The sequence below is a fragment of the Coloeus monedula genome (genome assembly GCF_965178545.1).
Source record: "Coloeus monedula genome assembly, chromosome: Z".
In the NCBI taxonomy this organism is placed as follows: Eukaryota; Metazoa; Chordata; class Aves; order Passeriformes; family Corvidae; genus Coloeus; species Coloeus monedula.
In genome coordinates this window covers 21253154-21278391 of record NC_138822.1, presented here as the reverse complement: position 1 = coordinate 21278391, position 25238 = coordinate 21253154, and the positions used below count along the sequence as shown (strand labels likewise).

Below are 25238 nucleotides of genomic sequence, written 5' to 3'. Positions count from 1 at the left end.
TTAAAGACAAATGAGATGCTCTAGAAGTAAAACCAGAGTTTAAAGATCAAGCTGAGAGCTGGTCTGCAAGTCACTATATCCACTCACCAGGACATCTAGAAATTCATGGCAGTCAGAGGAAGTCCCAGGTAACTAGAAAAGGAGAATCACTGTACCCATCATTAAAAAGGGTAGAAAGGCCAACCCTGGAACTCCCAACTGGTCAGCCTGTGCCTGGGAAGATCACAGAACAGATGCTCCTTGGAGCTCTGCTAAGGTACATGCAGGACAAAGAGGAGATTGGAGAGAACCAGCACAGCTTCACCAAGGCAAAATCCCATTTGACCAAACTAGTGGCCTTCTATGATGGGGTGACTACATCAGTGTACAAGGAAAGGGCTACAGATGTCATTTATCTGGACTTCTGTAAAACCTTTGACACTGTCCCCCAAAAACATTCTTTTCTCTGAATTGCAGAGAGACAGATTTGATGAGAGAACTATAAGATGGGTAAGAGTGGCTGGACAGTCATATCCAGAGGGACATAATCAATGGCTCAGAGTCCTGATGGACATCAGTGACAAGTGGTGTCCCTCAGGGGTCTGTATTGGGACCAGTCTTGTTTAATGCCTTCATTAATGGCATAGGCAAAGTGATCAAATGCTCCTTCAGCAAATCTGCAGATGACACCAAGCTGAGGGGTGCAGTTGACTCCTGAAGGACAGGATGCCATCCAGAGGGACTCAGACAAGCCCATGAAGTGGGCCCCTAGTAATCTCATGAGGTACTGTCCTTTTGAAGCCCCCCCTCACTGCACTGCAACTGGTTATTTTACCTTTCTCATTTATCTCCTGATTACAACAAACTTCAGTCATATTCTCACCTAAGTACAAAAATTACTTCAAGTAGTGTTTCACAATCAAGTACTGTGTATATTAAGTGATCAGATATATGTATACAGTCAAGACACATTTCCGTTGTGAGATTCTCTCCATTATTTCCCCCTATAATAATAATGCAGGTAATTTTCCAATAAGAAACATGTATTTATAAAGCTACTGATGTATCTATGCAGATCTTGGCATCTTACTAGGTAAATCCTTACAAAAACTGGACACCCATTTTCTGGACAGAGGTACACTTCATATATTTTTAAGGGGATCTAATAGTTACTTTTACTTTTTTATTGGGTTTTGGCTTGTTTTTCAGCTTTTACAGTTCTTCAGTTGTTACTATGTCTATAATAGTGCATATTAAAAAAAAAAAGAGGAAATGTACACAGAAAAAAAAATCAGATGCATAAGATGGATATCGAATATAGTTTGTCCATGAGAAGTTTTTACACAGTGAGCTGTGTGCTGATGGAGACCAAAAACCTCTTATCTTAACAACTGCTGTCTGGAAAAGAACTGCACAAGACTCTCAACAGCTATTTCAGATCTGGAATGACCACACAGAGGCATAATTAAGACAATTTAGTCTTCACAATCATCCAACCCTTTGTCTCTGTAATAAAACTGTTACCAAGAGAGTTATCCAGGCAAGCTCAGCCCACTGTTCCCTTTACAGTCACTGATGGAAGAAGTGAGGATCTGGAAGGTGATTCTGATTGGGTAGCTGTTCTGAAGAGCCACAGTCTCCACAACAGCAGCCGTGAAGAGGTCAAAATTGATGCTATTTCTATTCCTATTCCTGGCTATGCTCTCCTTTGTGCCTGCTTTAGCACCCATCATGCATGAACAAAGTCACCTGATATGGTGCAAGCGCCTGAGAAGAAGGTACTGCCGGAGTGAGGGACAAGAGAGCTGGTGTCTCTTCATCTCTGCCATCACAAGTTGCTAATTTAAAATGCAAGCAGAAATGTGAGCCTGTGGTCTCAGGTAAACCTTAGGTAAATCTTCCAAGGATAATATGGATCCCTCTCACTGCATCCACTGATAGTGCAGATTTCTGGGATCAGTCCTTTATTGTGTGTGTTAAATATTAAGCAATGCATTTATATGGATAACATCAGGAATACTACAAACAAAATCAATGGTGATTCAGTTCCTAAAACTAGCAGCTGTAAAATATTAATAAAAATCACTTCAGAAATTTCTACCCCATGTAAGCATCTCTAGAATTTAGTTTTCTACACCAGACATTTTGTAATTATTTTTCACTATTAAATGAATACTACTGAGAAGTACCAAAAAGTAGGACAAATATTACTGTACTTCTCACAAAAGAGAACTGAAGCAATTGAAAATACGCTTTGTCAAAAATGTCACTGAACTTTCATACATAATACAAATACTAGCACTGAAGTTGCAACCTGATAAAACTGAGATTTTAAATGAAAGTACTACCCTGCTACTTATAAATCAAAGGAGAGTGACTCTTGAAGTTAAGCTGCTTGTTATATAAAATTGAATCAGACCAGCATGAGACTTCATGCAGAATTTTCTGGAGTCTAGCTGTGTAACTTTAAAATACACTATAATATTTAAACTGTGGAAACTTAACTGATACTAACAACCTGATAAAATTTCAAGAGGCTGTGTGGGGTTAATGCTTTTAGAGCCATAAACTGATTTTGAGGCCAGACATTCATCCCCATGTGCCACCTCTCCTGAACAGGACACTTACTTGGAGAAAAGTTTCTGCCTCTGAACCATATTCATTTGAGGGTTTCATTTGAGATCTAACCTGGGCTGCTAATTTTGATCTGTGAGCACAACTCACCATCAGTTTCAATTGTGTGAAGGGATGAAAACATTCATCGTAGGAGAAGAGAAGAGAAAAGAAAGAAGAGGCACTTGAAGAGTACCTTCTATCAAGGTAAAAAGAATTGCCACCTGGGAGAAAAGTATTATGTTACAGGTCTAATTTGTATGTCAAATGCCATTAACCATTTCTAAATGTATTTCCACAGAGAAGTCCCATCTGCTCTTCTTAGATACACAGGTGTCCCATGGTTGTGGTTCTTCGCCGATTCTGAAGGCAAAAACCTGTTACTTCTCCAATAGAGAGAGCAAATATGAAAATGCTGAAAGAAATGCATCATTTTACAAACAAGCAGGCCACAGCTCAAGCTTCAGTGCCTTATCCTTCATTCTCTAAAAACTAAGCTTCATAAGAAATGCCCAGACTTATAACTACACTTAATGAAACATATAAAGGAAAGTAAGCAATGTAGATCATAAGAATGTCTCAACAGAACCAAGAAATGACCATCACAAACAGTAACTGTGAGAAGGTAAGTGGCTTCACAAATAATCCCTAAAGCCAGATACCAGGACTGGAAGACATAGGAACAATGTACTTATCTATCTATACTAAAAAAAAAAAAAAAAAAAAAAAAAAAAAAAAAAAATATATATATATATATATATATATATATATATATACATACATATATATATAATTATGGACACTTGAAAGAATAAAAGCATCTTTATTTCCTTCCAACACTGCTACTTGTGATGATATTATGAGAGAAGAATCATCCTTTGTAACCACATTAGTCGAAAATTCCTTTCCTAGGCTCCCTTTCAGCACAGGACTGCACACACAATTCACCTCCTGAGATCCAGCCACAGATCTCCCTTTGAGACCAGGCTGATCTGCAAAACCATCAAGAGAGAATAAAAGACAAGCAAGGTGAGGGAAAACACTAAGTCAAGAGACAATGAAAGACTGGGAAAAGAGCATTCAAAAAGCATTCAGATAAAGTAGAGCTTTACAGAGTTTGAAAAATAGATGATTTTATTGATAAAATTATGTATTGGGGGTGGAACTTAAACTTTTCCAAGTTCTTATCACATATGGCTCAAATTTCTTAAATAAGTATCAGAATTCTTGTTTTTTACAAAATTATTCAATTGTTATTAAAACCTCACCCTAACAGGGAAACTGTATTATTCTCATATGTGCAAAGTAAGAATATTTTGTATTTGCTTTTTGATACTTTTCTTAAGCTATCCATTTGTAATTATGACATTACTGTGTTATTAATCTTGCAGTCACTGTATTTTACTTAACAAGCTCAGAGCCCTTCAGAAGAACAACAATATTTCCAATCATTAGCATTATCAGTTACCCATTAAATTTGTAATTTAATTGTGAGCAACATCCTTCATATTTCCAAATAATCAAACTGCCACTCTGCATTCTCACAAAGTAACTTATGCTGCTTTTAGCAATCATGCTTCAACACGCATAAAAAAGGGATTCTTTTCCAGAAGCCTCAATAACTGCTCTCATTCTTCTATTGCACAATCTGTTGAGAGGCAGACATCCAAAGTAATCTCAAAACACTGCATGAGTGTTGCTTTAAAGGTTAACTAGTCATCTCTTTTTTTAACTCCTTTCCCCATGTCTCCTGGTGGAGTTGCTCAATTATCTTACAAATATCATCTGATATGCAGACTCTGAGTCAATTTAGAGCATAAAATATGCAACTGCTTCCACAGCATCAGTTTGGATTCCCTGGCCTCTGAACCCAGCCTCTGGCACAATGCAACTGCAGGCTGAGGTACTGGGGGAAGGATACCTGAAAAGGCACATCTGCAGCAGTTCTACCCAGGCTGACTTCATCAGGTGCTCTGTAGAGCTCTGCTAGACCAAGCACAGAAGATCATCACCAGCTTTGCTCATGGGCAGAGGAGCATCTATCTGCACCTGTCAATCTACAGGCCTCTTCAGGTCTGATCTTTAAATTCCTTGGCAGGTCTAGATTTTCTCTCCCACTCCAAACTACCTGTACCATTTGCATCTAGCCATATACACCAGTAATGCTCCAGACCCATACATAAAACTGCATCTCTGGAATGTTCCCATTGCATGGTACATTCCCACCAAATACAGACACATGCCCAGATCCATGATTTAGTATTAAAATATTCACTGATAACAACATGTTATTTTTTCTCCTCTACGTTTCTTATTTCCTCAGTTTCTTTCTGATCCTTCGCAACAGAATTTCCAAATGTTACCTAGCAGATCTCTTTTATTCATTTATTGCCTACCAAATTAGGTGATAAAAGGCATAATTATTCCTATTGGCTAGAAGTACATCTTCCTGTTAACAGGTTTTCCTTAAAATACTGTAAAGACTTGTTTTTTAACTGTATCTATAGAATCATAGAATCGTTTAGATTGGAAAAGACCCGGAAGATCACTGAATCCAACTGTTAACCCAGCACTGCCAAACCCACCACTAAACCATATCCCAAACTGCCACATCTACACATCTTTAAAATCCCTCCAGAGATGGTGACTCCACCACTGCCACAGGCCTGTGTCACCACTTGATAACCATTTTGGTCAAGGAATTCTTCCTAATATCAAGAGCAGCTTGAACCATTTCCTTTCATCCTAGTGCTTGTTATCTGGGAGGAGTGACAAACCCCCACCTGGCTATACCCTCCTTTCAGGTAGTAGTAGAGAGTGATAAGGTCTCCCCTGAGACTTCTTTTCTCCAGCCTGAACAACCCCAGCTCCCTCAGTCACTCCTCATCAGACTTGTGCTCCAGGTGCTTCTCCAGCTCCATTTCCCTTCTCTGGACTTGTTTCAGCACCTAAATATCTTTCTTGTCATGAGGGGTCCAAAACTGAATGGAGGATTCGAGGTGTAGCTCACCAGTGCCAAGTACTGAGGGACAATCACTGCCCTGGCCCTGCTGGGCACACTATTCCTGATACAAGCCAGGACGTCATCAGCTTTCTTGGCCACTTGCTCACACTGCTGGCTCAAGCTAGCCCCTATTGATCTGCAACCCCAGACCTTTTTCTGCTCGCAGCTTTCCAGGCACTTTGCTCCCAGCCTGTAGCTCTGCATGGGACTGTTGTGACCAAGCGTAGGCCCCATACTTCACCTTATCAAAGCTTATACCACTGGCCTTTGTCTGTTGGTCCAGACGTGAATTTACTCCTCTATTCACTGCTTTACAGAAAAGCTGATTTCTACCATCTCTTCCTTGTCCTTGGCATCACCAAAGAAAAACCAATTTGCTGCTATTAGAGATTTAATTTTCCTTTCTTTGCTATTTAATACACTTTGCTTTAACAGAGGATTTTAATTTACTAATTAGAGGCTAGTTCTATTTCCTCCTTTCACGGGTTTCCTGAGAAGATATTTGAATATGATGCATGATTATAAAATCATTGTTCATTTATGTATTACATCATATTCATATTCAATAGTTAATCAGAAGCCCAAACACACACAATTCTGAACATATTGTGGCTAATCAGTTAAAAGTTAAGCTTATATCCTAGAACAAGCTTTTGTTCTGTTTTCCTTGAACTTGTATCCACCCCTTCTTTTCAAAAGTGAGAACATCAACAACATCCATGACCATCAAAGCAGGAATGTTTTGCTAAATATAAATATTTTTACATACAATCAATATTCTTTTTATTATCTAACTAACAATCCAGTAAATAACAGGAGTAGAGGAAAGAGGAAGAATAGAAGGATTTTAGTCCTTGGTTTTGGGCTCTCCCTCATTTCTACTCCATGCCTTACTCAAACTCCTACAAAGCTGGCAGATTTGGGCTTTTCATTTTTTTACACAAGCTGCACCACACTCTTCTTTACATTCAGTTTGGAACTTATTATAAATAGGTACAGAAAAGGAAAACAGACTTTTTAAGCCTTAAGAACAAAGTTCCTAATCATCCAATATATTTACTAGTCTTTGTTTATGTGGACTTTAAACAAAACATAACTTTATTTATTCACAGTGAGCAGTATTTTTCCATGAAAATGGCTGCTGATTACAGCATTTCTCTAGCAACATTTGGTTTGAGGTTTGGAGATTTCCGCAGATCAGCTCAACTAAACTCTGGCTTTAGGCAGACACATTCTACTGTTCAGAATTTCTGTATCTAAGAGATGAACCATTTTTGCACAGTAAATTGGCTGTAAAATCAGTAGTTGATGTCAGGAACAGAACAGAGCAGCAATTTTTGCAGTAATTTTTAAGCTATAGAAGCATACAACACCAAGTGAGTGAAATGCAAAGGATGGCAACTGCTGATCTAGCTTGTCCTCTATGCAGAATACAAAAACTGAATGACAAAGTCCCGTTCTAAACAAAACTTAAAGGGATACTGTACATTTCATTTCAATAATCGCTTTAGTCTGGTTACAGATTTGCAAGAGTGATAGCTGAAGTCCAAATTACTGTAAGTTATCTGCTCTAAAAATATTACTATGCATTTTTAGGGACTACAAACATATCTTCCTTCTAACTGATTTTTAAAAACCCAATATTTTTTAATTATTAGAAATAATATCAGCTCAAAAAGAAAACAAATAATTTTATGGAAAGGAAACATAAAATACACAGATTGACAATAAAAAAAAAAAGGCAACCAGCACCTATATTTTTACAATTTAGGTTAGAGCCATAAGAAATTGAAAATGTGAAAATAAATTCTTTCAGAATTTTGCTGAAGGTATAAGACAACTATTTGAAAAGCAAAATGCTTGAATGCCATACGAAATGTTAAAAAGGGAAAACAATGGATGTAAAAGATAAGGCTCTCCTCTGAATTGTAGCCAGATGCAAATGGCAGCATTGTGTACACAGCCTTTTGTCCGTTTGACTTTCCAGCATTTCTGACAAATTTTACTGAACTTTTCAGCTGTTTTGAATCTGCTGAAAGCAGTACCATGCAAACCTAACTCCATTTCATTTCACATACAGAATCCACACATCTCTCTGGAATTAATTTTAGTTACTAAATGCAACCATATAAAAAACCTCAAAATGATAAAGTGACTGCCAGCCAGCTATTAAAGAATGGAATTTGATAAACAATAGACCAGTTTGCTGGAGAAATCACTTTGAATGGTGACAGTGCGAAAAATGGGATAGTCAGAAAGGTGTATCTCTACATTTTACATGAGCAGTAGCCATCAGAGATATTTATAACTTGATTATACCCAATTCAACAATTGTTGAGGCAGTCAAGACGCAGCCTCTCAATGCCACTGGCTTTTTCAAAAGAAGTTAGAACTTTCTAAGAACCTGTATTTTCAGAGCAACCTTTTCATTGATCAAATACATATCTGTATCTCTACAAGCATTACGTAATTCTGAACTATCTGAAAAATTACCAGGCTTTAATTATTTCAATTTTAAATGGAAAATTTTTGATCTGACCTTCTTTCAAACAGATTATGCATTCTTGAAAGCTTTCCCTAATAAAATAAAAGTTCTGTTAACCTGAATGAAACCTGCATTTTCTGGGACATAGTAAAGACTCCCCACATTTTCTAATATTTTCCTGATATTTGATTCTCAAAATACTAATTGACACTCAGAAAACCGATGTCAAAGACTGTTCCTCATAAACACAGGAACACTACACACAAAACCAGAAATCATGTAGAAGAATGGATATATGTCCTTTTTTTCAATTTAATAACAAGACATTTCTGGAGATTTCAGAGGGATTAATACCTATACTATGAAGGCCAGCCTGCCATTCTTTGGCCATGAAAATCCTAGATTATACACTAAAATTAAATTTATCTTGCACTAAATGCTATAATAAACAACTTTTTAATTAAATATATTAAATGCAAGTGAAAAACAAAGGTAGGCATTTCGACATTTGATGCCAGAGACAATTGCAGTGCTGAGTAAAGAATCTAAAAGTCACCTATTCTGCTAAAAAAACCTCTACTGACAGCCTTTCTCTAGAAACACTGCTGAGCTGAGCTAGAAGCTAATTCTTTCACTTGTTGACAGAATGAGTATTCTAAAATTCATTTATTAAGCTTAAATACAGATATGCATACAAGTAGTTGCACTGCAGATATGCATACTGTAGTTGCATACAACAGAGTAGTTGCACAGTTGCAAATAATTACATATAAATTTCCACCTCAAAAACAATTATGAGATTTTAAAAGAAAGAACACTTAACACTTCACAGTGAAAATGGAAAAGCACAACATTTTGATTAATTTTGTACAAAGAATTGACAAGATGCAATGCCGTTTTACAATAACTGGAAACATTATGATCAGTATGCAAAACCAGAAAATCCTCAGGCCAGATATGCAATCACCTACATGTATGAGGAAATATCACTGCCATGCCCACAGTCAAGTCAGCAACACTGAAATCTCCATCACTTGTGCATAAAAGCAAATTAAGGGCAATGTTCCTGACACACTACCACTTTTGAGAAGAATTTTCAGAGTTGCGTCTCAGGCTTTTTCTAAGCACTGAATGATCTGTTCTAACTATGGACTCCAAGGGGAAAGATGCAGAAAAGGCAGGGTCCATAGGCTACTTCCATAAATTCTATATTATGACAGTGAAGAAGCAAATAAAGACAAGTGTTCAAAATGAAGTTTTAAAGTGCTAATATAAGACCTAGATTAATAAATAATAATATTAATAATGATAACATTCTTTTAACCCTATCCTGATAATGTTTGTAATTCTTCAAACTTCAAGAAAATTATTTTGATACAGTAAGGATTTGAGCAATGCATACACTCTTCTTCATCCTTTTTACTGCTAGTACTTTTTCTGCTTAATTTTTTCCCGGCACATTTGCACTGAGAGAAATAATCTGTATTTATTTTAATACTAATTTGATGCTGCTGTTTAATTTTCTAAGTGAAGTGTCAGAAGCTAATATTTGTAAAAAAAGTAAAACTTACCACACTTGGGCTTAGCTGGGTTTATAACAACAAACAAATAAACACCCCACCCTAAAAAAAATATAAGCAAAAAGAGTAGTGGTACAAAGCATTTTGGGAATCCTAATGGGACAAAAGCTGCCTTTGTAATTGGACCGCAAAGCCCTGGAAGTATTCAAGGTGACACAGTTGTGGAGGGAAGGGGGAAGCACCATGTCATTGGCAGGTGCAGAATCTTTAATCTAGCATTTAAAGGCCACCATTCCCAGAATGTGGCAATTGGGCTAACAGGATTGACACTGGGGAACTCGTTCAGCAAGTACACCAACCTCTGAATGGTGGGGATTTCTCTCAGCAGCTGCCTGAACGTCAATCAGCTGAAGGGGAATGTTACAGAGGTCACAGTTTGGGGCTGTTCTCTATGCCTGACATTTCTATCCGTTAGTCAGAAAGACAATGAGAGAGGGACAAAGCCCAAGCATTACCATAGTCCCATTCAGCGGTAAAACAAAATTGAGGGGAGTGGGAAAGGCCTCCAGACACAAAATGATCAACAGAAGAACAACTCAACCTACCCTCCTCAAGGGAAAAATCAGGAGAGCGCCACAGCAATGAACAGTCCCAGGCTACAGGGACAGCGACAGCTCTGCAAGGGAAGGTTAATCCCACACAAAGACGTCATTTTTCAGTTCAACACTAAAGTTTAGTAAAGCTTATTTCTAAACAAAACTGAAAGTCTGCATTTGACCTTGTGGGCAAGGCCTTTCAATGTGAATAGCTTGGGTTTAAAAAAATTCCAAAAGGCAATTGTAAATCATAGGAACAGTGGTAGAACATTATAAATGAAGAAATTTATAATTCAGTTATATAAAATAATGAATATAATTCAATTAGAATATCTATTAACCCATAAATCCATAGCACAATGAGACAGAAGCTAATGTAGGAGATCAACTCTAATAACCAGGGACTAAGTTTCTGATAAAACCACAGCTAAAGCAGCCTTGTCTATCAGATAGGTTGACAAGTCTTCACCTCTGTACAACAGGCAAGTTAAAATCAGTGACATTCTGCAAACATAAAATCCTCGCATTTAGAGGGGGAACTTGGTTTAAGTAACCTAAACAGAGCAAAATTATTTGAAATCTATTTTTGACTTTTTTATTTTTCCAGTGTTAAACAAATTGCTTAACTCATTTTGCCTCTACATTTTAACTTCAGGAAAGGATTAATGACTTTTACTAAAACATTCATATAAACAAGAGGACAAAACATCACACACAGTACACCTTAGCACAAACCCCATGGTTAATACAGGCATCTAGTTTAAGAATAACTCTACATTAATAAATTGAGTAAAAACTGACATCAAAGGTTTAATAACCTACAGAGACACACATTCAGGATCCAAAAATAATGAGATACTTTGAAGAGATGAGAGAGATTAAACACTATCTGGCAACATGATTTGTCAGGAACTGGAATTCCAGCAACAATTTCAGCCCTTCACTTAAAGGAAGGTAGGACCATGCAGGTCAATGTCACTTGGGAACACTCATAACCAGGTCCTCATGCATAAGCAAGAGCAAAAAACCAAAATTGCATATTCACCTAAGAGAACTGAGTATCCAGATCTGTATCGCCATACAACATACACTTGTCAACAATGGCTTATCCCCATAATCATGTGTAAGAGGTTTTTGTTCAACACAGTCCCTCACCAGTTATTTTTACCCTTCAATCCCTCCTTTGCATTAAGAAAAGGGCACTGAAACTCACAGCACATGAACAGGTTTTTAGTCAACTTGGAAGCTGAATTAAATAAAAACATTTGTAAACCAAACACAGGCGATGCTACATGCTGGACTGCAAACATTTTGTGGAAACATTTCTCATAGAAACTGAAATTACATTTCTTAACCTTTTAATCTAAAATTCAGAACAAACACCTTACAACTCAAAGAGGTGAAAGAAAAATCTCTTTTTTTTCCTAAATAGTTCATGGAGACAAACTAACACAAATAGCAAATTCTGAGTAAACAAACATATGAGAAAAAACCCCAGAGTCATTCAATTGCTGCAAATTCGTTCCTCTCTGTAAGATTTCTGCCCATGCAGTGGCAAACAAAGCTTTAAAGGTCTGTGTGCATGGCACAAGTGATATGTTAGAAAAGCAAAGGGTTTGAAAGGTGAAGGTTTCTGCATAGTTGCACGACCAGACGTTTTTTTCAGGAAGAAGTATTCTTCCAGTGTTTCAAGAAATGTAAGGAAAGCGGAAGTTTGCATACCCCACATGTCAGGGCTAAGGACTTAAAAGGTCAAAAAATTTCCTCAAAACTTGTAATGTTTGGTATTAGCATCCACCATATATACACTAATGCTAAGTTTTATAACAAATGAAGTTATTAGAAGGTGTTTGTTCATTTGTGATGGGTGATACAGGAGGACACAAGTCAAAGAGTTAAAATAAAACCCTGAAGAAGTGGAAATAAAAATAATGCTTATATTGCACATAACTGGTCATCACACATTTACAAGAATATTTAAAAGTTCCATCTGTGCACCCCTGGTCTGTAATCACTCGTGACATAAAGACATTGTTAAAAAGAGAGCAAGATTCAGTTATATTGCAATGAATCTTGCATACAGAAGAAATTAGGTCAGCATGCTTCAGCTTCTCACTATTGATAACTATGAAAGGTTAGGTTCTTACCTTTCAAAAATGAGTAAATACAATAGCCATGAAATGTATTCATTTATTTGTTCTGAGTTTTGTCTTGCCCTAATCACACTATCTTACTAATTTTTTGGTAACTCCTTTCTGAAAAACTATTCCCAAATTACTTACAATAAAAGCTATTTTTCAATAATGTGAACGGAAAACTGTTGTAAATGACAAATTCTTTAAGCCTGAGGGGAAAAAATATAATCTCTTAATGCTATAAATCTTACTCAGAACTGTTTTATTAGATATTATTAGTATCTATCATTCATAAAGAAGTACTAGGAATTTTCAGGGAATAACTTAAAATGATGCAGGTTAAGTTGCAATGGAAAAATAAGCACTATAAATGCATACCTTACTATTTCATAAAGTGAATAGTCTGTAGCTGGATATGAAATAAAGAAGGACTAGACTCTTATTCTGCACTGTTCATTTTTTACAGTTGATCTTCAGTTTGCTCAAATATATAACACCACCATAGTCTATTCATTTCCCTATAAAAGCAGATTTCTCAATAATAAGATATTATGTTTCTGAAAAAAAAGTAAATCTTCTTTAGCTAAGCACTGGGCAATAGAAAAAAAAATTTAAGAGATCACTTATAAAGGATGAAATCAAAGCATGAAAAACGAATGGCTACAAACTAAAGCAAACCCATATCCACAAACTGCACATATAAAAGTGTATTGGGAAAAACAGAACTTCAGTCCTCGTCTTTGCTAACTTTTGAATACTATTGTTGTTTCCTCTGCTGTACACTCTTCCACAAAACTGGTCATTACAAATCTTCAAACCATTTCAGAGCTACTCTATTTCACAGAAGTGGCAGACAACCACCTGCAAATGGATTGCCCCACTTTCAATGCCAACCCATTTCAGTGTCCCTTCAATGTTTAGGGTTACCTTGACAAAAAGATAATGTTCTTCAGGGATGGAAAGCCACTTCACAGTTTTACCTAAACAAACTAAAAAAACTATAATATTACTCCTAATAAATCTTGTCTCTCTGTAAGATTAATATCCCAGGACATAAGACCTTCCTCAGAAGTTCACCAGAAAATTTTGTTTATCCATACTATTTTCATAATGCACTCTAGAAATTTCAGCTTCTTCTTTAATAGGAGAAATAAAAAAGAAAACTGGACTTTTTCAGATATCATTAGTACTCAGTGTTCTTTTCCATGAGATAGAGCACACTGTGTAACACTACTGAGAGGTGAGCTATGGATTCCTGAGACGAAAATGCAAAAAACCCCCAACAAAATAATAAAAAAAATCAATAGAATAATAATAAAAAAGATGTTTTCCACCAACACCCACATTTTTTCTTTAAATAAACTGGTATATTGAAAATAATGTCAACATTAAGACACTAGTCAGGTGTCAGGGTGCCAGGAGAAAGGAGTGTCATTTTTAAGCTTGTCACAGATTTTTTGAATAGCTGGTATAAGAGGATTAATTTTCATGCATCTGTTACTGCACAATATATAACCTTGTTACAACATCTGTAACAATAGTAAACTCTGCCTTTACAGACTATAACCTCTGATAGTTCAAAAAGGTGTTTCAACATCTACAGCTTGGATGTCATCCATAAAAAATAGTACCAGGTACAGCAAAGGCTTCTAAACACAAACCCTTGCTGTGTCTGCGGGTGTCTGAAGGGCCTGTTCATGCCACTCAGCCAACCAGACACAGCCTCTTCACTCCCTTTCTCTCCCTCCAGAGCTCTGCCTTTCTTCCTGTTCCTTCCAACAAACAGTGCCAGCAATTGGGCAGCAACACTCAAAGTCACCTAAGAAGATAGCACAGTTCTCAATGCTGACTGGTCAGTCAAGGATCACACTTCTTAACATTTTTTTTGTGTGCACTGATAAGAGCACTGTTTTTAACTCTGCATCTGGACAGGTTGTATTAAATTCTCCTTGAAACCTAAGAATTTCTTGGCCTCCTCCAGTGACGTTTCCCCAGGCTCTGCTGTTCTATCACTTTCCAGTATCATCTCCTCTTTCTTCTAGTTTTTTATTGCTGTCACAAACAAACTGGACTCCTGTATTTTTCTCCCATACAAAGGATAGCCACCATGCCCATTCATACACTTTCTAATGAGTGAAAAATACACTCTTTGGTTTCGAACTTTTTAAGCTTGTCCTATATTTGAGCAACCTGATTTTTACCTCTGGAGAAGCAACTTTATTGACAACCTGATTCTTTATGTCTCTTTGTATCCCACAATAGCTATGAGGTATTACACAAAGCTGTCTGCTTTCCTACTGATCTTTATTACAATGTCCTCACCATCCCTCTCTGCAAGTATCCATACAGCACACTGTATATGATAGCTGGTAGTTTGTAAATCCCATTATACTTAAGAGGTCCAGAGGCATGTACTGTCCTGCCATTAGCACATCATAATCACTTAATGTAATAGCTTTAATTGTCCCTCAAACAAGAGACATCCTCTTTTGGGAATTGTGGTTAAACAGGTCAGCACTGAACTATTTCAGGATAAAATCTGGGAAGCAGCTAGGAGCTGCAAGTCCAAACTGAACCTAAACACCTCGTCTTACATGATCCCAGCTAAGATTATACAGGAACTGGACTGCAACCAATTAGTGAAAGCACTGCATAATGTTATGTCCCAAATGGTAAGCCACAGCACATGAGGTACTGCACAGCTAAAGAACAAGTGACTCTCAATTCATACTCAATAATCAAGCTACTTCAGTGACCATCTTCTAATGTCACATTTTAATGCTTAGTTACTGCCCTCAGACCTGTGGGTGTTTCAGAAATTCTCAGTCTACAGAATATCAAGACATATGCATACCTGGGGAAAAAAGTAAGAAAATAAATACACAACAAATTTCTAGAAAAAATTTATTAAATCCAGAACCTGGACAAACAGCAAATAAAAGTAGATCAACTGTGTTACTCATAAATTGACATAAGCTTCTGATCAAAAAACAAACAGTGAGAACCTCACTCAGACTTTTATGATCAGAAGTAGAATTTCTTGATGTTGGTCAATTTGGTGATTAAAGAACCCTCATACTGCCATGAATGATGGCTGGAAATCAATTCATCTCTCCACCCTCAAGGCTCACAAAATGCCAGTTACTTTCTTCCTACTTACTCAGAACTTTACCAAGCTTAAGCTAGACTTTACAGCTGGTTTTACCTCAGGCTGAACTCTGTTGAAAATTTCACAGTAAATAATTCACCTGTATTCATGAGAAAGTCACAACAGAACCGTTTAGTTTCCCTGTTTACAAAAATCTAGCAAACTTTGCTATCAAACACTTTGGTACACCTGTGTTTTTTAATCAGGGGGCTTAAATTCTGGCTGGAATGGCCTTCCATTCCCATAGGATACTACTCAAATTTGGCCAACTTACAAACTTTTGAAAATGTCTGGATTCTCAGGAGACACTTCTTAAATTTTAGCAGCTGAAATGTACAAAGACTTAATGAAGTAAGTGCTTGCTATGCAGATGAAGGTTTCCACTTTTTAAGTTCAGGTCTGGAAATGTAAATGAGAAATCTGGAGATCATACTGCTGTGTGATCAATGTGCCCCTGTGTACCAAGGAATACAAAGCAGAATAAAGCTATTCAATACAAACTCACAAGGAGAGGAAAGAAGAGTACTGGGCAAGCTAGTACATTTGGAGGTAAATATTAGAACACAAAACAAAGGTCAGGAAATTGGCTAGATGGAACGGAAGACAGAAACTTGGGGGCCTTACTAAGCTACTATTAGAATGTCCGGAAACAAAAGTAGGAGGACTACTCCATAAACTGTCACTTTCTGGCAAGAGCAGTGATGATCCGACTTAATTCTCAATCCAAAATGCTGACTTTATAGACATTCACAAACCAAACATACACAGTTTTTAAAGAGAAGCAGAACTGAGATACTTCCCAGACAAATAACACCTTCTACTGCAAGCAGTAAAGATTTATATGCAGTTCAAAAACTGGCTGAGAAAAGGCCTACGACGAGAAGTGTTTGAAAAGCTACTGTTATCTCATAATCCATTTCAAAACAACAGTCAGTAGCACAGCAAACTGAAGGATCCTTAAGACAAAATATTCTAGTTAGAATAAATAACATTAATACTATTTAATTAACAGCTCAGATTGTGGGTAAACACTGTACTAATTACTCTACAAAGGTAACAACTGTCCCTGCTCCACAGAAAAGTAGGCTGTATCATTCAAAGTACATTCATAACTTTTTTACTGTATACAAAACTAGTCAGGAAGCTGAAAATGCACCATATTTACATTAAAAATATGTAAAGGCTTACAAAACATTGTGCGTCAGAACATACCAAAACAGATGTAAGGTGTGATTACATATTGTTCTCTGTAATTCTTACTGCTTTCTTTTGCTACCTGAACATTCATTACACTGATTATATTTGGCATTACTTTTAAATCTAATTTTCAAAACGAAACACATTTAACATACATAAGATGGAGCTATTTTTAAACAACCTCACAGCTTGTACAAAATGTACATGAGGACTGAAGTGAAGTCTGTCACAGAACCCTGCTCAGTTTCCATGCACCTAAGGTCCCTAGAGGCACACCATTCCTAAAGCTTGGATCACAATTACTGCAAGACATGATAGAGAAGAAAAAACCAAAAAAAGCAAAAATTCCATTCCAAAACTTTAAAAAAACCAAACCAAACCACCATATCAACATCTTTTCTACACCTCAAAATTTTTTACAGCCAACCTAGTGGAGTCTCCTTTTTATTCCTTCCTAGAAGGCTTGAAGCCTTGTCTTGCCTGTTCAAAAAAAATAAAAATGGCAAGAAAAATTTCCCATTTAATCTGCTGCTGACCATTTTAATACTACCAGAAAGAGTAGTATGCATTACTAGTTTCATTTCTTCAGAAAGAGCTCTCACCACCCCTGCCTGCGTGCACCAGTTTGCAGGGATCCGCTCCCCGGGGTTGATAGTCTGCACACCTTTTACAAGCAAAAGGTTTGATTAAAACAGGATTAAAATTAAAAATTAAAAATAGGTCTACTGCTAAAACCAGCATATACAGCTGTGCCTCAATATCAGCTTCATAACAAAAAACTTAAGGGAGTACATTTCAACGTCACTATTAGCACAACTGTCTTGTGACTGCCAAGACACTTGTAAAATTGGTAATTGCTGCCTTCTCTTTAAATTTTCATTTCTTTTCCTGTGGTCATACTGCTTTAAAAACCCCAGATTTATGAGTAGTATCTCAACGAATATAGATCTTGAATGTCACCACAGTAAATACATCATAATTTTGACACTGATCCAGTACTCTGTTATAGAGGAGAAATAGATTTCATTTAACTGTGCACATGGTACAGCAAAAAATATTTGTTCAGCTTCCATAAAGCTTTTATAAGACTGTCAACTGCCATTTCTAAGAAACTTTACGTTTTACAGAATTATTATCTATTTCTGTGAGTTCTGTAAGTCCTCTACTTAAAAGTTACTCAATAAGGATGTCCAGAGGATAAAAAGCAACATACAACAGCTACATCAAATTAAATCACAAGGCAAATTAATCTGTATGACATTTGAAGCATTATTATCTTTGAGAAACAGTCAATACACCTCCTTTTTAATATATCATAAATTACTGGGCTCAAAGAAAACACTAAATGAAACAGTACTTTTCCAGTGCTGTAAAATATAATCAGCATCTCCAAAACCACAAGTGTCACATGCAGCTTCCAAATCCAAAAGATGGAAGAAATTAACTATGATTTTGCCTGAATGCTCCACATCTCATATTATCATTTTTAAAACCAAAAAGTTACAACTAACTAGACAATTAAGATGCACTGTATCTTTCTTTACACACAAATGTATATATCTGCATACATATACACATGTAGAGGCACTTGAGAAACAATTATTTTAAATTGAAAAAATGTAAACTAGAGAAAAAAAATTGCTGCAGAAGAAGTACTTGCCTAGCTGCAAATGTAAAATGATTACACCATAAAACCACTACCATGAGGAAGTAGAAATAAAGTAAAAAATACTGTTTGTTACATTTTAAAATAATCTCTCAAAGAGAAACATATGGACTTGAGAGAGACATGAATAGCATTTTCAAAATACTAACGACATGGAATTGGCAAGAAGTCAAAATAGCAAGTATTTAGTTCGATTGTCTTTGGTGCTTATAGATGATTTTATATTGGAGTCCTTCTAAATCCTAAATAACACCCCCTCAAAAAATTTTTCTACAAATAAGGCTAGAAGAAAGACTTTCATTTCCACCAGAAAAACATTGAAGTATTTCTTACTTATCTAAGATGGAAGGCATTTGAACAGCTCAGTCAGCTGTACATACTTTTCATTTAAAATTTCCACCACTCTCCTGTCCCAAAATGTTTCATACCTGGATGAAACTACTTTTAGAAAAACAAATTAAATGTACTGAAAATCTCATAGGACAATGTATGTAGAGAAGGTGGACATACAGTATGGGATGGGGGGAGTTAACCTGAATCAAAAATATCTGGATTGTGTTTTTTTAAGAAATGTTTCAAAATGAAGCAAAAAGAAACACTGGTATAACATGGTGAATATATATACAACGAATAAAACAAAAAATGCCAACATTAACAAAAAAGAACAAATTGATTACATTCTTTGAACACTTACATAATCAAAGACAGCAAATGTTTTATTCAATGTGAGGTATTAATTAATAAATGCTATTTTAACCAATTGTAGTAATAGCTGTTTTCAGTATTTGACAATAACAACACTGTAGCTTAAAATGGAATCTCAGAATCTCTTATTTTTATCATCAGCTGGTATCAGTTGAATATTAGCACTCAGACAGTCCTAAACTCAGTATAAATATCACTGTTCATGAACCAGGGCTGTCAAGTCTTGAAAATCCTGTATCTGATCTCAACCATGCGTGATGTGGAAGGTGCATATTCCACATGAGTAGCTTCTGCACTTCATGGAAAAGCCTCATGTTATCAGCATTCAGGAACTCATTCCAGAAGACTCAATCACATTACTCTCAACACTGGAGAAAGAGTTGGGATTCAAAACACAGACTCAGCTACCAAGGGTCAGCAGAAACTCAATCACCTGTGCACTGAAGCACCATGAATATTTTCTACTTACATTTTTCGAATTATTTTTATAAAAAAGAGCATTTACTTACTAGCTAAGTATATCTACTCTTAAGGAAAGCTTAAAATGGCAGTGGGTAACACCTAGGAAGAAAACTTTACAGTAAATGATAATATTTAATACAGCCACACTGTTGTAGGATTCTTTTAAGTATTCAGAAACAAGCAACAGTGTAAGACCATTACACTATTAAGTGCAATTCTGTCTTTAACAGCTAACAGGACAATTAAAATTAACAGCTACCAAAAAGGAAAAAAAAAGGAAAAAAAGGAAAAAAAATTAATTTGTTTTCCCTAAAATAACAGCACATATTTACATCCAAGCTTCATTATCTGTTATACCCTCCAAAGCAATCTGAAGTCGCACTGCCTTTGGCGTGACACAGAGATGGAGGCTGAAATGTAGCACACAAAATAACAGGTTAAACTATCTGTGCCAATCTCTCCTTTTCCTAAGAGGTTTAGTACTGCAATATGCTAGAACAAATGGTTGTGAATAAGCAAGATGGTACAGCTGGTCTTCCCCAAAAATAATCATCCAGCCGAATAGCCTCAAAACAGGTTTACACTTTAAATGTTGCTGAGATGAAAGGAAACTAAATTTACAAGTCCAGAATTAAAAAAAAACCAAAAAAACCCCAACTGTAAAAATTTCCTATATCTTGATATGTTTAAAAATTCTAGGTTCAAAAAGATTAATCAATATATAAGGAATTTTCACCGTTCCAATTTTTTCCTCTAAAGGAATCACTGAAAATTGAGTAATTCTATTTCTTAATGACATATTTCACCCTATTATGTCTAATTTCACTGTTTAACTCTATGCAAAAGCACACATTTTTTTAATAAACATGTCTTGTGCAATTCAACTCTTCTCAAGAGGGAAAGAATTGCCTGGGATGGGTAAAAATAAAAAAAAAGCAACACCATTTATTAATTTTGTATAAGTTATCTACCACCCTAGAGATTCCTTGAAGGAGAAGAACATGTCTGAATTTCACCACAGAGTGCCACAGGCACAAAGTGAGAGAAACTAAACAAGCACATCCTGAAGGGAGAGAAAATGCCTGCAGCAGTAAATGACCTACTACATACCTCACTCTCAGGTTTTTTGATGTTATAATTTGTTCATTTCAGGGAAAAAAAGACAATTACTCACAGTTTTAGTTTGTTTTAACAGAATTATTAAACTTTTAAAAGTTTTTGATCAAAAGGGACATGTATCATTCCAAAGATCTTTGTATTTTCAAAAGGTTACAATCCAGTGCTAATTTGCATAACAAAGTCTTTGTCATATCTATTTTCTTATTACCTGAAGCAGCAATGTGCATTATTAGAGCAGTACTAAACTAGTTAAGCAGAAAGCATATCAATTTTTTATTTGAATTCCTGTGCATTAAAGTCAGTATTTCCAGCTCAATGCATAGTAAATAAAGGATAATTTAATTCAAATATGCATTTCATGATATCAATAAGAAAGTGTTTATCTCACCATTGAATTGTTACGTCTTTTAAGTACTGATTCATTTGAAAGCTCAACAGAGTATTGGCAATTTAATGTAATATTAAACACACACATATACCATACTCATACTGACACACATCTAATACTGTTTCTATGATATATATTATAAAGAATACAACTTAGACATTATAGTGCATTAAGGTTATCTAGGTGATAGTTTAGCCATGTATACATATAATAAATAACTCAAAATACAATTTTAGTATTTTAAAATAAGTATTAAACATTTTTAAATGATAGTGAGTTAGCTTCTTTAAAAGACATAAAAAAATTGTAATAGTATTTTTCATTCCTGAGCTAATGTTTTCCTGAATGAGAACAAAAGTGCTGGCCACTGATGTTTTCAAAAAGTAAAATGAAGCTAATGTCTCAAGATTAATACACCAACTAACGAACAATTAATAGGTCATCCCATATTACAGGACAGAAATTTTAATCAATAAAGATCATTCCTCCTAAAATTATGCTTCAAAAATGTTGGTGTGCTGGAGCATGTCCAGACAAAGGCAACAGAGCCGAAGAAGTATCTGGAGCACAAATCTGATGAGCAGCTGAGGGAGTTTGGAGTGTTTAGTGTGGAGAAAAGGAAGCTCAGGGGCGACCTTGTCACCCTCTACAACTCCCTGAAAGGAGGCTGTAGCCAGGTGGGTACTTCTCCTAGGTAAAGAGGGATCAGATGAGAGGAAATGGCCTCACGTTATGCCAGGGACAGTTTAGATTGGATATGGCAAAAAATTTCTTCACAAAAAGGGCTGTCAAGCCCTGGCACAGGCTGCAGAGGACAGTGGTGGTGTCGCCATTCCTGAAGCCATTTAAAAGATGTGTAGATGTGATATGTGGGAATACGGTAGACTTGGCAGTACTGGGTAAACAGTTGGACTCAATAATCTTGGAAGTCTTCTTCAATCTTAATGATTCTATGATTTGGTTTAGCATGGTGACACTCTCGAAAATCACTATTCGCACTATCATTGACAAGATCACCAGAACAGAAAATGTTGCCAGAAAACCATATGAAATACACTTGAAAATCTCTATTCCATGATCAGATAAGCACACTTGTAAGCATAGTTTATTACACATGAAAGTAAAGCCTAAAAAACTTTTCATCCTAAATCATACCACCCTGTGAAGCTACTAGTGCCCCTACCACAACTTTACTGGATGATCCCACACTGAAATGAGAGACACATCTGCTTTAGCAAATCAGCTAAAGCTAGATCTTACTTGTATGTACTTCACTCAGAGATAAATAACCATGAAGCTATGACACTTCCACAGACCCAGATTCTCTAAATAAAAACAACACTGGATTACAACTTCATTTTCTTTTAAACAACATCCTTACAAAGTGGCCGGTACAGAGCAAAAAACAAGCCACAAATAATTACTGCATTTCCAAGTACAACCATACTAGTATGTATTTACCCATCAATCTTTCAAGTGACACATGTATCATGAATTTAAAATAAACAATAAACTGAAAATCTGTACAGCAACAGAAAAAGCCCCACTGCAATTGCAGAGCAATTAAAAAGCCACAGTTCCACAGCCAACTTGCCACAGGCAGATGCCCAAAACCACAAAGAAATACTAGTACAGTTCTGGACTTGAGACTAGTCTATACGTTCTTGCTAAAGTTTTGTAACAAATCTGTATGAAGAATAATCTCTACCAGAAAAACTATTCCGGTGGTACAGATCCTATTCCAATGTAGCTTATTAGAAAATACAATGTTGTACTTCTGTAAAACATTGGTTATGTGTTTGCTAAAGTCTTGTTTAGTTACTGTTGCACGGTACTGTGATTTTATTTCCCTTAGGAAAAATAAAAAGTTCAGATAAGTAAATAATTAATGAATGGTAAGAACCTTTTATTCTAAAGACATTCATGCATTATTTATTGATATTTTGTACAGTAGGCATATACTACACTATGTATGAAAGCACCATTTTTAGTCAGGCTTTGCCTTTCAAAATAGCTGCTTCAATAAAAATGATTATACGAAAAAAAAGTCATTAAAACCTCAATAAATTTCTCATAAAACCTGACATTATCAAACAAATATTGCAAAGCGAGATGAATTTAATTTCAGTGTAAACCTCTTCATCTTTGTAGAAAGAAATGATCATATATACAGAATGTCCATATAATGCTATTTAGACCTAAATTTTATAATTAGTGAATGTATATTACAATTAAGGCTTATTTATTAAGGTTTGAGGTTGCAAATGTGTTCTGTTAGCTAAAATGACTATTTGCAGAATCAATGTGAGGGTAGGAAATGAGAAAGCTAGCAAATCTGAAGTTGTATTTTTATATAGAATTTAATCTCCATTCTTACAGTTATTAGAATACACAGACAATAAGACTACAAAATTAATGCACTGTCTGATAGATGACATTACTTTTGAAGCAGATTAATTTTGTAATACTGCACACATTTAAACAAAAGCTCATCGTTTTAAAAACAAAAGGGAGGGAAAATACAGTAGAAGTGCAAACCTGACCTATCTCTAATCTTTTCTTTTCAAACCTAGGCTACTCAAGAATCTTCAACTAATTATTCCATTTTATTGATGGCATTTTTCCCAAGGGAAGTTATTTAAAAAGTTTAACCCCTGAGCAAGTCATGGCTTCTCCTGCCTTTGAAAGTGTCAAGTGCATTGATTATAACTGCAGGAAGTGTTACCTTCTACCCAGAGAATCTCACCCTGCACAATCTTAAACACTGTCTCTCTCCCAAAATGGCTTTGATTCAGCAATTCAGACCGCTTCAGCTGATATTAAAGGCAGAAGCACCACAGAAAAGGGATCAGCAGTTAAAACGAAATACAAAGAGGAAAAAGCCCAGATCTTGGATATAGTACCACAAAGCTTGAGAGAAAAGCAGATTTGAAAAAGACATCAGAGTGACTAAAAAAAGAACAACATGACAGAAATTAAACAAGATTTTTATGTTCCCCTTCTATGCATTTAAACTCATCTCAACCTCTATTGAAATTCTGATCATACCCAAACCCCAAGGCTTTTGACATACTTTCAAAAATCCACACCCCTTCTCACTCTTTTTTAAGTCTCCAGAGTCACTGCTGGGTATCCAACAAGTTGAACGGGGGGGAAGGGTCCTGGTATGGAAAGGAAGAATCCTAATATGCATATGATGAAAAAGGCCATTTAAACTCATATTAAACTTTTTTCTTAAAATGATGGTGACTATTTAAATGTTCATTTTTAAATGTTCAAGTGTCCTTAACCTAACACTTAGCCAATTTAAAAATGGCTGAAAAAGTATGAATGGAGGAAAAAATATTTCAAGCCACATTTATCCAAATATCTTTATCTTGAACAGTGATTTTCTTAGGTCAGTGACAAAGTACTAGTAAAATAACACAAGGTGCTACTGGACTCTAAAACACAACAACAAGCAGAATAAAGGAAGACAAAGCAAACTCTAAATAGCTCTATATTATCAAATTATGTAGCACAGAAAAATGTAAAGAATGTAATACACACAATTAATACAACAATGGTAACATGCATCTTAGAAAGGATGCACTAAATTCCAAAGAGAGTTTTAGAATTGCAAGTGGGATTTTTTTTTTCCAGTTCAGTCATGACAGGGCCAGAAGGTAATGATACATCTGCCATGATGCAACAAGCAGACCTGTCTTCTGTCAAGAGTTGAAATCATAAAGGAATAAGCTGTCGTTAGCAACCCCTCTCCAAACAGTAGAGCTGTCATCTCATTGTTTTCCTCTGTTCGCATGGGGGCTGATGTGGGTTTATATACCCTGTCAGCTCAGTATTAGTCTAAGCTTTTAACCTTTTCTTGAATTTCTGACTTAATATTTTAACTCCTATACAGCTGATCATGTATTACTATGTATTTTGTGATCAGTTAATATTGCTTCCACTATGCAAATTTTCCTTCTATCTGCTTGGTGACTAGCATTTGAGAGATTATTAATCCCTAATGAAATGTTTTTGAAAGAATTAAGAAAGAATTTTCTTTCCAGGGTATGGTGGATTTTAAACCAATTATACGTGACTCATTACTTAGTTATACATTGTCATTTGTGTTTATGTTTTTAGAAAGATCTCAAAAGATCATCCAAACACCCCTAAGTTTTCTTAGTATAATTCCCATAAAAGCAGGAGTTCTAAACACAAGTCTTCTCTGCTAAA

At 35.8% G+C, this 25238-nt stretch overlaps 1 protein-coding gene across 2 annotated transcripts in view; it reads right to left on the bottom strand.

Moving 5' to 3' along the window:
• Positions 1-25238, bottom strand: part of ARB2A (ARB2 cotranscriptional regulator A) — a 264440-nt gene that overhangs the window by 167277 nt on the left and 71925 nt on the right. The gene's annotated exons all lie outside the window — the stretch shown is intronic.